Raw genomic sequence first — 15,653 nt, 5'->3', positions numbered from 1 at the left:
TTAGTCAACAACTATAGTACTAATGAGGTATACATGATCGAGTACATTTATATTCTTAGTAATAACATGGATTTTGTCTTTAATTTTGTCCCAGGAATTGAGTATAGTCAGTTGTAATTTCTGAAACCCACACTTGTCCAGTAAAGCTCAACAGAATAAAATAAACACTAATAAATTAATACTGGAAATGTTCCCCTGTATTGTCTCAGAGAACATCAAAATTGAATGGATAGAGAGATATTTAACAAAGCTTGAACATGTCAAACGCATGGTAAAACTTTAAGGACACAAACATTTGTGTATTGTGTTTAAAGCGTCACTTAAGGTAAATTATAATGGCAAAATCAACAGAAAATACAGTGAAAAGTTTTCAAAAGAGTGAAATGTCTTCAAATTTAGGTTAACACTCTTGTGCCTTTAACAAGTATTGCAGCAGTCTCGAAAAGTTGCTAGAAGAAATACCACTGAAAAATTAATTCAGAATAGACCTAAAATGAAAGAATAAAGGACTTGATATCAAACTAAAAAATATAAGTGTACATATATGTATATATTTATTTGTTACCCCTATGAAGAACAAATACTGTTAAATAAAATTTTAGAAAAGGAGATCTGATTGAAATAAAGAGGTATTTATTTGTGGTTTGTTAGGATGGCAGCCAAGGAAACACAGATTCAAGAAGCACTGGAATTGTGTTCCACTAGACTACAACATGGAGAAAGCTTATAAAGGCAAAAACCACAAGGGTATGGCATAATTATTTTACACAAGTTGTTTGTCAAGAGTTATAACTGGAGTCAGCAAGAAGAAAGGGTGCTTGTTAAGCAAGGATTGGCAGGGGTCTGAAAGGTTTGCATAGTTGCAAAGGAGAACAACCTTGAGACCACAAGTTTGCAGCCAGTAGATGTTGTTTTACAAATAGCAGGTATCCTTGGGTTTAGTATAGTTCACAGAAATTTCATGTTCTCAGTGGTTCAAGGACATGTCTAAGACCAGGTCCTCATTGGCCACCTGACTCTGTTTTGTATGCCTGAACTATGATGACTCCATCATGATTTCAATCTCTCGTTCATATAAAAATAGATATTTATAAGGACGTGAAAAACATGTCTAAAAAGGATTAAAAATAAAGAAGAGCTTAAAAGAGGACACTGAAAATGAGAACCACTGGAAGGTATATTGACTTCTATAAAAATTATATGCTTAATTCCCTGGTTTTTTAATTGATAATTTTGTACGACTGATTTCAAATAGTAATTTAAGCTTACGCATAAATTTAGAAAATAAAAAAGATTAAAAGGAAACTATGATTCACTAACAAAGAACACCCCAATAATTGTGTATTTTTTGTTTTTTAGTTCTATTCTTTTTACGAGCATAAACTTCTTTATATACTCTTGCAGTTATAGCAAATAATACTTTATATTTTTCTCTTAATATTATGTGAAACTTCTTAATGTTTTAATTGGGTTAAAAATTACAAATGAAATTTTCTTAATCGTGATCATATTGCTAAGTAACTTTTCATGTAAATCTTTGTCTATGCTTATGACTACTTTTGGTATAGTATTAAAAGCCATTTAATATTTATGTGAATATGTAATACTATGATGCATATTTTATTTCTATGATAGTGTGCAGATTTGTCTTTTACTTTAAGATATTTTAGGGCAACTTGGGATTACTGTGACAAAGGATATAGCTCCTTTAGTGAAAAACAAAGCACATTAAGGGTAACCTGTCGATAAGAAATTAATTCCCACTATAACTAAAAACGAAAAAAACAAACAAAGGCCTGGCAAGAACCTAATGACAGTTAAAATCACACTATCTGGGAAAAGGTAGATTGCAGAATTCATTTTAGGTCTGGATGTCTTAAAGCTTGTTCTTTGATCCCTTTAAATCACCATTTATTCATCCAGTTATAGGGGAAAGAGTGAGAAAGAGAGAAGTTTCTCCTTAGCCTGACCCAAGGACACTCATCCTAATCAATTAGTTTAACACATGGAAATGAGAAGGAAAACAAACAGAATTACTACTTTAAGTTACAAAAGCCTCATTCACTAGTGACACGTAGCCTAAGGCAACTTGTAAGTGATGACAACTCAGATTGGCCACAATTCGTTTTTCATGGATAAGTAACTAAATGATACACTTGAAAGAAGGACTAGAATAGTTCCTTAGGATTTTGTCTTTAATTGACAAATCTGAAGCACAAGAAAAGTGGCAAAGGTCTCTTTACCGAACTGATTTACATTTTTAACAAAATAAGAATATATCCAGTTCAACCATCTTAAATTGCATATTTTTGAATGTACCTTAAGCATCACTAATAGCTTATTATGATTTTAATCTGTTTTAAAGTTTACTAGTTAATAGGTATCACTTTTGCTGATGCTGTAATAACTATTTGCATTTAAAGACTTACCATCCCCAGTTTTTGGCCTTTTTGACAATTTGAGCTCAGGGCCTACCCCAACTCTTCCCACATTGTAAGAGGTTTTTGGAAAGTAAGCTCTTTTCTTGATAATATTTACTACCAATAAGTTGACTTCAAAAAATACTTCCTAATATATGCTTTGTCACTAGGAGTTTCACTCATTCATTTCTGTTAAAAGATAATGTCGACTGAAATAAATGGGCAGCCTAAAAGTTAAGAGCTGTTTTATTTGGCGGGAGGACTCGAGCCGGGATGACAGCCTCTCAGATCGCTCAGAGGAACTGCTCTGTAGAGGTAGGGGAGGAGCTAGGATATATAGGAGCTTTACAACAAAGACCAGGTAGTTGGAACAATAAAAGATTCCTTGTTATCTAAAGAAAACCAGGCATCTCAAGTTAAAGACTTTAGTGCTTTTCTATGTATGCCAGGAAACAAACATGTGGGCTCACTGAATTCATTCCTTTGACAAGCACCTAGCTATCTAGGGCCAGTATCCTGTCCTTTCTTATTCTGAGTCCCTTAGGGTGCACCACTGTGAGTGGCTGCAGAGGCTGGGCTAGGCCCGTCCCCACTGGGGGGTGGCGGCAGCCACTGATGACTTGGTTTCAGCGTTCTTTGTTTACTGATATGGTTGCAGTATTTTTGTTCACAATAAGTTGAGGCATATTTTTAAAAATTATGTTCATTTGAGCAAAAATCAGTTCAAACTGAGCAGCACCAAACTGGAAGTGTTTAGGAGAACTCCTCCCACTGAAGCTCAGGGAGAGATGCTTTTGGAGAAAAGGAGGAAGCAAAGCAAGAAAATTACTGATTGCCTGCAGCTTACAGTCTGGTCGAGTGTGACTGGCTGTCCTTAGGTTTAGATTTGTAACTCTGAGGCATTTACAAGCTTAGGTTTTGGTTTCCTTTGGTAGGCTGCCAAAGCCTTAGTCACCTAACTCTAATGGCCTTCTAGTTTAATTAATTTAACATTCTTTTCAGAAGGAATGCCTCTTTCAGAGAGTCGAAAGTGAAAGATCTTACCACATTTTCAGAGAAAAAATATCTTTGAAGTCCTTCCTGGAATGACAAGTTTTCAAATCAGGGTGTTTTTAATCCTGGGGATACATGAAGACTTTACAACGAGTATATTGGTACTGTGAACCGAAAATAGTGCAAACCATACCAGTAAACAAAGAATGCTGAAGCCATCAAGTCATCAGCTTGCCGCTGCCGTGCCCAACTCCCCCACCCAGTGAAGACAAGCCTGCAGCCCGGCCTCTGCAGCCACTCATAATGGTGCACCCTGAGGGGACTCAGAATAAGAAAGGACAGGATACTGGCCCTAGATAGCTAGGCGCTTGTCAAAGGAATGAATTCAATGAGCCCAAATGTTTGCTTCCTGGCATACATAGAAAAGCACTAAAATCTTTAACTTGAGATGCCTGGTTTTCTTTAAATAACAAGGAATCTTTTATTGTTCCAACTACCTGGTCTTTGTTGTAAAGCTCCTATCCTAGATCCTCCCCTCCCTCTCTGGAGCAGTCCCTCAGAGCAGTCTGAGAGGCTGTCATCCCGGCTCGAGTCCTCCCGCCAAATGAAACATAACTCTTAACTTTTAGGCTGCCCATTTATTTCAGTCGACAGTGCCAATAATTTTTAAGGAATTGATTCCTTCCTAGAATTGATTTGTTTGAGGATGTACCTATGTCATTGAGAATTCATATTTCAATCTTTTTTTTTTTCCACAATCACTCTTTTTTCACTTTCTGAAAATAAGGCAGTCTTCACCCATTCTAAAATGTAAAAAGAGCAGTTTTTTCCATGGCAAATATTTGTGGGTGCCCAAAACAAGAAGAGTTCTAAAGATTTAAGTTCAAAGACGTTTACTTTAACAAGTCAGCGCTCCACTCTACTTAAAAAAATACTTCTCTATAAAATTTTGCAATGCAGTTTTAATGTGTTATTCAAAATTAAAAGAGATTGTAATTTTTTTAAACTATTAATATTGTAAAGAATACTAAGTCCAGAAAAATGTTTTATAGTTTAGGCAAAATAAATTGCTTTTAATCAATTTATGTTCACAATTTTTTGAGGATAATTTGGTGGAGTGATCAGAAACATACTTTTTAAAAAATACATTGCATTAGGATGAAATATTGTAAGAAGTAAATGCAGGTTAAATGAGAAGATGAAGTATACACATTCTGACTATTTAAGATAATACGTGAATAACACTTTCACTCATACTGCATGGGATACATGAAAATAGTGATGGACTAATTTTATTTTTCAAATGACACTTCTGAAAATAAGACAGATATTGCATTTATTACAACAATTTGTACTCTAATTGAAAAAGTCTAGAGGCCAATTTTAAAAATAGCGAGAGGTGCACAATTATAAAAATAATTTTAGAGACATGGAAGTAAAAAAATAAGGTTACAAGCTACTATTGTTAGGTAGTTAGATAAGGGGGGGCACCAGGCAGATAAGGAAGAGGACAAGGAGGATGGTTTGGAAGATGGCATTTTGCCTGCGTCCAGCATAAAGGGACTTTACTTCTAAATGAGTGCCAACAAGAAATCGGTTAGAACCTGACAGCCACGACTGCACGGTAGCAGAGAGGACTTAACAGGACACGACCAGTGTTCATTGTATTATAATTAGCACTGTGGTTTAGGTTCCCACCCCGCCCCCCATGGGTTTTTCTGTGCACACCATGGGTAAGACATGTGCAAAGGGGTCAAACATGACTAAGCTCTCCAGGGACAAGAGCCGTCAATCAGTCAGGAGACCACCTGTGAGTGAGGGCATAAGAGAAAGGGGGGACAAAAACCACAGCCTTTCTCCCTTGGATCAGCCCGCCTCTCACTCTTGGGCAAAGTACATTTCCTTTCTTAAATAAATCTTTCAAAATCTTTCACTACACAATGCACCATCTCCCGACTGTAAACTTATCTTTCAAGTATGACAAGAACCGGCGTTTTTACCATTTAGGGTAACACTATATTGGAGTAAACAATTTTCATTTGAATTATGTCATTTTGATAATAAATATGAATAACCAGGATTTGGTTGACCGTCATTTTTAGTTTGCCAGAGAAAGTATTTCAATAAAAGTACAGATCAGATACAGCTTAAATCCAAGTCCTCCACTTTAAAGATAAAGTGACAGGAATGTTTTGCTAGCATTCTGTAATGTATTCAGAAATTAAACTATTTCAACAGTGTATTTATACCCGCATATAAAGGACCACAATAAATAACCAGGCGGTAAAGTTAAAAGGGAGAAAGCATAGTCCAGCGCTTCATGATTGCAGTTCCTTTATCTAGAGCTACAATGAGTGTACAACTATGTGTATAATTCCAGATCAATTTAATTAAAGAAATGAACCTGTAGTTGTTTTATGAAAAGGTGATGAGACAACTTATACGACCTATAAAATATAATCTACTAGATTTTAATGACAATCTTACTGTGTAAGAAACCTGCTACTGCTGTGAAGTGTTTAGGCCAGTCGGATCATATGCATTTTCCTCATTTTATCCTCCCCAAAAGTTATAGTCCCTGGTGATTTTAGGAAAAGGTCTGAGAACTTGAAGGAGCCAAAGAGATAATAAATCACTCAAAGATTATTATGAAATAATCACTAATCTAAAATTAAAATACTATGCAGTAATTATTGTTTAAAGAATTTTTCAACAACAAGGAACTACTGTAGAACACAGAGAGCTATATTCAATTTCTTGTAATAAAATATAATGGAAAAGAATCTGAAAAGAAAAAAAATATATATATATGTATGTGTGTATAACTGAATTTCTTTGTTCTGCACCTGAAACTAACACTATAAATCAACTCCACTTCAATAAAACATAAAAATGAAAAAAAAAAAAGAATTCTCAATATTAAAAAAGGAAGGAAGGTAGGAAGAAAAAATGGAAGAGAGAAAGAGAGAGAAAGGGAAGTAGGAGAGAACGAAAGAGTAAGAAAGGAAGAAAGAGAGAGAGATTGGGAGGGAGGAAAGAAAAAAGGAAAGAAAGAATGATGGAGGAATATACTTCTTGCTATGGACTGAATTGTGTGTTGCCCAGACTTATATACTGAAGTGCTTACCCCAGAGTGATGGTATTTGGAGAAAGAGCCTTCAGGATTGAGTGAGGTTTACAGCAGGTCATAATTTCAGGTTCCATACGATGGGATTAGTGCCTGTATAAAATGAAACACAACATGAGAGAGCTTTCTTTCTTTCTCTCTCCCTCTCTGCCATGTGGGAACAAAACCAGAAGGCAGCCAGAAAGAGATGTCTCACCAGGTCCTGATCTTGCCTGCGCCTTGATGTTGGATTTACAGTCCCCAGACTGTGAGAAAATTAATTTCTTTTGTTTAAACTCCCAACCTATTCTATTTTGTTATGGCAGTCCAAGCTGACTAAGACACTTCTTCAATAATGATTTAAGTATCTAAAATATTAAAAGAATGTTGAGCCGTTGAATTTCAAAAAAGATTTCTTTTTTTCATTTTATTTCTTAAATAATGAACATAATAATATTAATATGTAATAAAAATAGCCCTCAAAGCATCCCTCCAAAACTCATTTGAAAGTGCTTAATATAGAAAAATAACAATGAATTCCAATGAAAATGGAGTAATTAAATTTAATAGGCATAAAGAAAATGCAGTATCTGCAGATAGATTTGAGATGAGGCTTTGATGTAGCGATAGCAAAAATATATTCTTTATGGTGCTTGAATTGCAAATACTTTCATCTCATGTAAAAATATTTACTTATTCTTACCACTTCTAATCATAATTGAACTAAAATATTTGTATACTTCAGAAGAAAAAAATAAATACAATTAAGAAGAAAAAAAGAAAATCCTCATTATTCACAGATTATTAAATTTAAACATTAAAAAAACAAATTTATGGACAACTTTAATAGAATTGTTAAATGATAGATATAGAATTACACAAGGGCAAAATCCATATTCTCATCAAGAGAATATGGAACACTTACTAAAATTAACCACATACTGCTCGAGTCTTTCTCTCTTATTATCTTTAAATTTGAGTACATGCCCTAAGGCCCAGAAATAATTCTCCTTTGAGATTATGTATATATTTTGAGTACGTGTATAATATGTTTATGTACATTGGAACCTGAAAAATATATATAGTTATACTGTGTGTATATTTATAGCAAAGTTTATCACAGTATTATTCATAATAAAAAACAATAAATCTAAACTAGAAACTTAAATGCCCAGCAGCATTAGAATGAACAAAGTAAATGTGATGTATTTATAAAAGCAAATGAAATAGTCATTAAATCAACAGTGAGCAGCTCCATGCAGCACCCTACATGAATCTGGAAGAATACATGCTGTTCTGCAGAAGTCAGATAGAAAATAATATGTACTATACTATGTTCTTATGAAGTTCAAAAATAGGATAAAAATTGTTCAAGAGGGTTCTCAAAAGAAGCAAGTAAGTGATTCTCACTGCCAGGAAAGCAGGTACTTGTGATGTTAGAATTTGTGATTCATAAGGAGTCTTCAGGGGAATTCAGGGATGTTGACAAAATTTTACTTCTTGTGCTGGATTTTGGTCACCTTTGTGTTCATTTGCAATCATTTCTCATATTAAGCTTGATAGTTGTGTTTATGTACTTTTGTAAATAACATGTTTCAGAAGGAAAACAATTTTGAAAAAGTTAAAATCAGAATATTTCACAATTAGCCTGTCCATATTTTATTGGTGAAATAAATTACACTGTGTGACAGACTGCTACATTCATGGTCCCCAGTTAATCACACTTCTCAGTGTCTGTGCTTTCGTGTACTCACTTTTCATACTGACTCTGGATCTTGGCCATGTGATGTGTTTTGACAAATGGCATAGCGATAAAAGGTACAGAAAAGGAGGCCTGATAAACACTTGTACATTGGGTCCTGACTTCTTGGAATGTTGCCATTATTTATGTAAGAAACCTAGGCTGGTAAGCTGGAAAGGCCAAAGGGACAAGAACCAAGCTACTCAAGCCAACAGCTTCAGCTCACTGCTAGACAAAGAAATGAGGCCATTTTGGCCCATTCAGCCCCAGTCGATTTGCAGATGACCACAACCACATGAGGGCATTCAGAAAGCCCAGTAGAAGAGCCACCAATGGAGCCCCATGTAAATTGTAAAGTCATGAGCAAGATAAATAGATGTTTTAATTCACTAAATTTTAGGATGGTTGTTTATATAGAGATAAATAACTAGTTGACCATGCAAACAGCTTTCTATACTTTATCATCCTTTGAGTAGTACTTGACTTCAAATAGTAGTTTAACTAATATCTAATGCAATTATTTTAGAAAATAAATTTTACATACATTAAAAAAAAGTGTAAGCATGTCAGAATTATTCCTTGTGTCAACAGTACCCAAAGTTGGCAATTGGTTTGAATCATCAAGGGGCATCTTAAGGCTATTAACATCTCTTCTCTTCTGCAGAGATTCTGAGTTGAGTGTCTGGAGTGTGGAGAAGGGGATAGTTTATCTACCTATCTATCTTGAACTTCTAAAGCAATTCTAATGGAATGTTGAACATTGAGATATGGATGACTAACAGAAAGAATCTATTTAAATGCTAATGTATCTAAAAATAGAACATTGTTATAATGGAGTATATATAACCACAAACAATGGAACAGCATAAAGAGAGGCTGCAGTAATTAAAATATCCTATCTAATGATCCTGACATTCTGAAACTCTACGTGTAATTTTCATTTGCCTAGAATTACATGACACGTCTTTCCTCAAATGGTGCACGTGTTAAACAGGGTGTTATGGAGACTTTGAAATAACATATTTTTTACTCTTAACAAAATGGCTTTTATATCTGTAAACAATTCATTTTCCTGTTCAGCTTGACAAGCAGTACTTTAGGTATTTCCTATGGCAGCTGTAAAATATTACCACCAACTCAAAGGCTTGAAAACAACGCAAATTTATTATTTTACAGGTGTGTAGATTAGAAGTTAGACATGGATTTCACTGGACTGAAGCCAAGGTTTGGACAGGACCATATTCTTCTCTTTGGGAAACTTAGTGTCTTGGTCTCTTGTGGCATCTAGAAGTCACCCACGTTCTTCCCCTCATGGCCCTTTCTTTCATCTTCAAAGCCAACAAAGTTGGATTTCTCTAATCTTTCTTTCATCAAGAAAAGGATTGACAAAGAATGTATGATTGTTAGAACTCATGTAATTAGATTGGACCCACCTGGAAAATCTAGGATAATCTCTGTTTTGAGACTCTAACTATAATCCCATCTGCCATGTCCCCTTCCCATATAATGAAATATGTTAACAGGTTTCATGGACTAGGATGTGGACATTCTTGGAGTCCATCATTTCGCCTACCATGGAGGCTCTAAAAGGGTAAAAGGAGCTTCCTCACAGACACCAAAGGAAGAGTGGCCCTGGGTTTCCTAGCCTGGAAAGTTAATTCCTACCATTTGTTTGCTGTTATTGTTGTTGCTTTTTGTTTGTTCATTTTTGTTCCCCAATAGATATTTTAGGAATAATCTGTTATGTTGTGGCCTCTAGTACCATATGCTTTTAGCACTGAGGACGGAAGATAAGCTATAGTGATTATCACATATGTTAATTGCAAATGCAAGAGCACTTACTCTATCAAAATGGAATTTATCTTTCAGTTTGAATTATTCCCTATCAGCCTTCTCAAAACATCCTGGATTTATTAAAGGTAGTTTTCTAAGACTGTATATTACCCCTTAGTAGTTACCTTTTCCTGAGAAATATGTGCAGTATTGAAGCAGCCTACCTATGATTTCTCAATAGTGTATCATGACCTCTTTGGTTTTAGGGAGGATTGCTTCCAAGTAGATAAGGAAGCTATTTCTTATTAAATTTTTGGATGATCTAAGTGAAGCTATGTCCATCATAGAGAAAGCCATTCAACTTAGGCAATGAAGAATTTAGAAAATTGAGATATTAACCATAATTAGAAATTGGCAAATTTAGGACTTTCTGGTGATCTTTGAAAGCATTTAATGGTTTTCTTCTCCAAAGAAGCAATTGAGTTTACAATTTAATTAAATATAACTTGGCCCAGGGTCTACACTATGTGGCTGTTGAAAATAAAATATTTTATATTGACCTATTTGAGTTATTGTACATTAATAATTAATAGTTGGTAATTTTTTACAAGGCTTAGACTCAGAATACCTGTGTAGGTTGGCCTGTGGAGCACAGCAGTGTTGTGAATGGCACTTATATCCTACAGAACTATCAAGGCATGTGTTAAAATGGATATAAATAAACTGTTTTGAGGGCAGACTTAATAGGTTATTATTTCAGGTATCACACAGAGCAAAAGCCTTGAAATAACTCATGGGAATTTTTTCTGAACTCACGTTAGTAAATGATCACCCCAAGGTCTTCACAGCAGCAGTCATCAGCTCTGTGGTCCCTGTTCTCCATTTTCTCTCTCAAATTGTCCTAGCCTGACTTCCTGGTACCCTAGCCCTCTTGGCTATATCCAGCCCGACTTCCTCCAGACTTCTGGATGTGTTATTACTTTGCATCCAGTAGAAGTGCTCTACACTTTTTCACAGTAAATCAATTTAGTTTAGCTGAGATTCTTACAATTTTCCAGTGAATTCTTTATCTCATTCAATCTAGCAGTGCCTTCGAGCAAAAGGACAAGCATGAATCATTTTTAATAAACGAGGGATTATAGAAAAGTCTGGGATTGCTAGCACATTGATGTGGTATCATGCAATTGCTCTCTTAGATAATTGCTAAGATTTGGACTATATTTAATTGATAGTAATTGCAAATGTAAAAAAAAGATGGTGTTAAAGCAAAATAAAGGGAAATAACTGATTCTCTCTTAGTTAGATATTTATCAAGTAGGCTAACCATTATAACAAACAAACTCCATATTTCTGTGCCTTAACACAGTAGAATAGCCGTTGCTATGTCAGTAACAGTGTTCAATGGGCAGCATTCAGCGACAAATCTCCCTGGTTTGAGCAGGACTACAAGGTTTCCCAGGATTCAGGACTTTCTGTTCTAACACTGGAAAAGCCCCAGGCAAACTGGAACAACTTGTGGTCGCCCTCATTCTACATGAATTTTCTAAAGCTACGGCTTCTTTCTTCAATTCCATCATTTTTTATTGTTTCTGAGTCTTCTTCTGGCACCTCTGATTGATCGCTTGGTGAACAAGTAAAGTAAGTTTAGAGTAGCAGTATGAAAGAAAATTTTAAAGACAGGCCTGAAAGTGAAATACATCACATGTTCCTTATTCTATTGGTCAGAACTCAACCATGGTACCCTGACTGGTACCCAGGATGCTGGGATATATAATCCGGGAATGTGAACTAACGTAAGAGACTAACATATATCAATGAGCCATGGATTACCACGTAACATATATCAATGAGCCATGGATTACCGCGTGCTGTTGATTCTTATTTTGTAGTTGGCTTTATTCCTTTGATAACTATGTAAGTTTAAATAGCTAGAGATCTAATCTGTTTTTAGAAACAATGATTAGTACATATATGAAAACTAAAATAAACAAAAAACACAAAAAGATGAAGACTGAAAAAAAGTCCCTTTTTCAATTTAGAAATGACAAGGCCATTAGTAATTTCATGAAAATAAGTTTATATAAAATGGAGAAAGTAGAAGCCAAGATACAGTTTTGGAAAATACCTTGGATATTGAGGTAGAAACAGCAAGTATAGGCTATTCTTTCTAGAAAATTTGCTGTGGAAGGAAAGAGACATGTGCCATGAGACTTAGAGAGAATCAGAGCCAACATGAATGCTGCTTTCTATTTTTCTTCAAACTTTAAAATGGTGGAAGCTGAATGTTTAAGAGATACTATGAGGTGGCCAATAGAAACGAGACAAATGAAGACACGTGAAACACATAAGATAACGGATAGAACAAGTTCCCAGAGGATACTGAAAGTGATGGGATTTTGAACAAATATCAGTAAATTCATCTTGCAGAAGAGGAAAGAAACATCTATCTAGACAGAATATTTGGAGAGAAGTCACTGCCTATCACTTCAGTTGTCAACAGAAAAGTACAAGTTACTCAGGATATTCCATTGATTTTTCTGTGATAAGTATGTGATAGCAAACAAAATTCTTAGAAAACAATACAGAACTCAGAAATGATAGAAGTTATCATGAAACTATTATTAAAATTATTTCTGATTTTGAATCCTTAGTAATTACTTGACTCAGAATGATTGTATAATACATTAGATATCTTGGATTAAAAAAAAAACTTGGTTGTGGTGAGAAATTTAAAACATATATATGAATGTATGTCTATTCATATATAAATGTGGTAAATATAATAATGATTTATAAAGCAAAGAAAAAGTAATACAAATAATTTTATCTTACAGAAGAATGTTAAAACTATTCATTTTTAACGAAGGAAGATGAGTTTCAGTAATGAGTCAGAACCTAAAATTTCTGTAAAATAAATATCTGCATGTGTACCTGACATGAGAAATATTCCATGTCAGCACTCAAAGCAATGATGTGTTAATTATACTCCATCAACAGTGAGGAAATAGGTAGCAGTAAAAGGATAAATGCAAACATCAGCTTGAAACACTGGTTTCTGTAAACAAGCATCCTCAAGACACCTGGATCTTTATTAGCTGTCGAATTTGATTTAAATGTAAATTTTTGAAATGAGTCTGTTACCAGATTCTGATATACTGAAGTTTCTGGATTACAGTTATTGATAAATAAATGACATTTATATATGTAATAGAGGAAAGAGAGATACTGAATGTGACCTAAATTTAATCCATATAGACACAAAGGAGAAAAAAGAAGAGATATATATTAAAATATTTCTACATTATTGGTAGTACCTAATAAATCAGTATATGAGTTGTATCTTCTTGTCCAGTTCAATTTCTACCAATTTGTTTTAGAGTACTCTTTAGTCTCAAATTAGTCAAGCCAGGGCATTGAATATCATGGTAATGATCTCAAAATTACTTCCAGCTCCACAGAAACACATTCGGAAAGTGCCACAATCAACATGTCAGACTGAATAAGGTCTTTTCTTGTTACTAGCTCTGCTGTAAGGCCATTTACCAAAAGGGATAGATAGAAAGCCAAGTATTACTCTCAAATTACATTTTAATAATAGGGGCTAGTCATCGATTTTTCTCAATTTATATACGTTGAATAAATTATCAAAGGAATGTCATTTTGATAATAATGGCAGTAGTAAACAAACTTGTGATACCATACAAGATTTAAAGAAAACTTTTGAAATTACCTCAGTGACACACACTTTAAAGTATGTATTCTTATAGATCTACCCTTAACACTGGGGAGTTATTTATATATTTATATGTGCAAATATTATACATTAAACATGCAGTCATTAATTGACCCTTGTCATCTTTTTGAGCAACCTGCATTGTCTTCCGATGATTTTGCAGATGAAAGTGTCTTAATTCCCAGAATGGCCTCTTCATATATTTATCTTTCAATGTTGACACCAACTTCCCTCTTTGGTAAACCAGTGCCCACACTACCAGTGCTCTTACTCACGTTTTTAATTCCTCTTTACCATAGTGTAAATATTCATATTTTTTCTTTCCTTTCTCATTAATTTCTCCTCCTATGATATTGCTGTTGAAGTCTTGCTTTAGTGGTTCTTCCCATCCCTCTTTCTTTTTCCTTCTGTCTGCACATCCCTTGGACTTCGCTAACTGTACTGTTGAAGTTCTTGACTCAACTTAGTGCTTCACAACCCGGCATGCTGTTGCTTTAACCCTTTCCTGCTTTAGAAGCCACACCCCCACCCCCGCCCCCAGGAAAAAAAAAAAAAAGCTATTTGCTTTTTATACTCTCTGCTCTGGTACTTTTTGTCTGCAGGTTTTGGTGCATTTTTAAAAAGCTGAACTAAAGCTAACCTATGATTCAAATGGGGAATTGGTTACCTTTCAGGGAAAGTCTCTACCCAACACAACCAAATAGCACCTTTCTTTGGTGTTCTCCATTTGTTTACTTTAATAGTTCCTTCAAAGCAGATTTCTGCCATCTCAGCAGTTTTACACTGATAGTAGTTCATCTAGTGAAAATAATCCAAGGTTCCTGAACGCACACCTATATGAACTGCCCCTACCATTACCCTTTAATTGCTTAGGTTTTATTAATGACACTGAGTTGCACTGAATATGAGCTTTGTCTTTCAGGTTGAATTCTTTAAGAAATGAAGTGAAAATATAGATGGGGCTCAATTTTCTCTCTGTTGAATATAGGGACTCAAACCATGTGATACATTTTTCATTACTTCATTTTCTAACATAATTAAATTAAATAATGACATTCTCCTTAAAACTATTCATTCTATAAAATAATATTATAATCAACATGTATTTTGATATTAATAAAGTACTAACATTTGCTTTTGAATTGATGACAGTGTAGATTCCATTTACTAATAATAACTAAAATTTAGAGATGAATTTCCAAGGGCTAAGCACTGTCTGAATCAATTTAGGATCTTTACATCGTTTAATCCCTGTATCAAACTTATAAAGTTATCCAGAAATTGACACATTGTAACTGACTATACTTCAGTTTAAAAAAAAACAAAACCTAGAAAGTTAAATATCTTTGCCATTGCCACCATAAAACTTCATCTTAGAGGAAAAACACTACTTGCCCAAGATCATATAGCTACAGAAAAATCAAGCCAGGATAGGAACTCCAGGAGTCCACCTCTAGAACACTCAGTCTTAAGTCTTTATTAAGATAAATTCTCTTGTTTAGAGAAATTAAAAAAAAATTATATTTGCTTTGTTAACTTTGATGGCAAATCTAACACCAGTAAGTCCGTCAGAAATCTGAAAAAAATTAACTTTAGATTGCACTGCTTGAATGACAGCCTAGTTGATAATTAGTAGGCAGAGGACTTAGAAGCAAATGGCAACTCTGTTTAAAAAAATGCATCACACTTTGTGAGCAGAATCTTCAACTTGCCAGGAATGCAGTACATTCATTATGCTGCTGCTAAGACTGAGGAGAGTACATAAATTATTCAGGGTGAGGAGAGACATTAATTTTTTTTACATTGCAAAAGAGATGATTCACAGAATAGAAGTGATCAGAATTTATTAATATATTTCTTCATTTAACGTGAATAATTTATTTCATC

The sequence above is a fragment of the Camelus ferus genome, chromosome 3 (genome assembly GCF_009834535.1).
Source record: "Camelus ferus isolate YT-003-E chromosome 3, BCGSAC_Cfer_1.0, whole genome shotgun sequence".
NCBI classification, from domain to species: Eukaryota; Metazoa; Chordata; class Mammalia; order Artiodactyla; family Camelidae; genus Camelus; species Camelus ferus.
Note: the sequence above shows the minus strand (reverse complement) of the source record.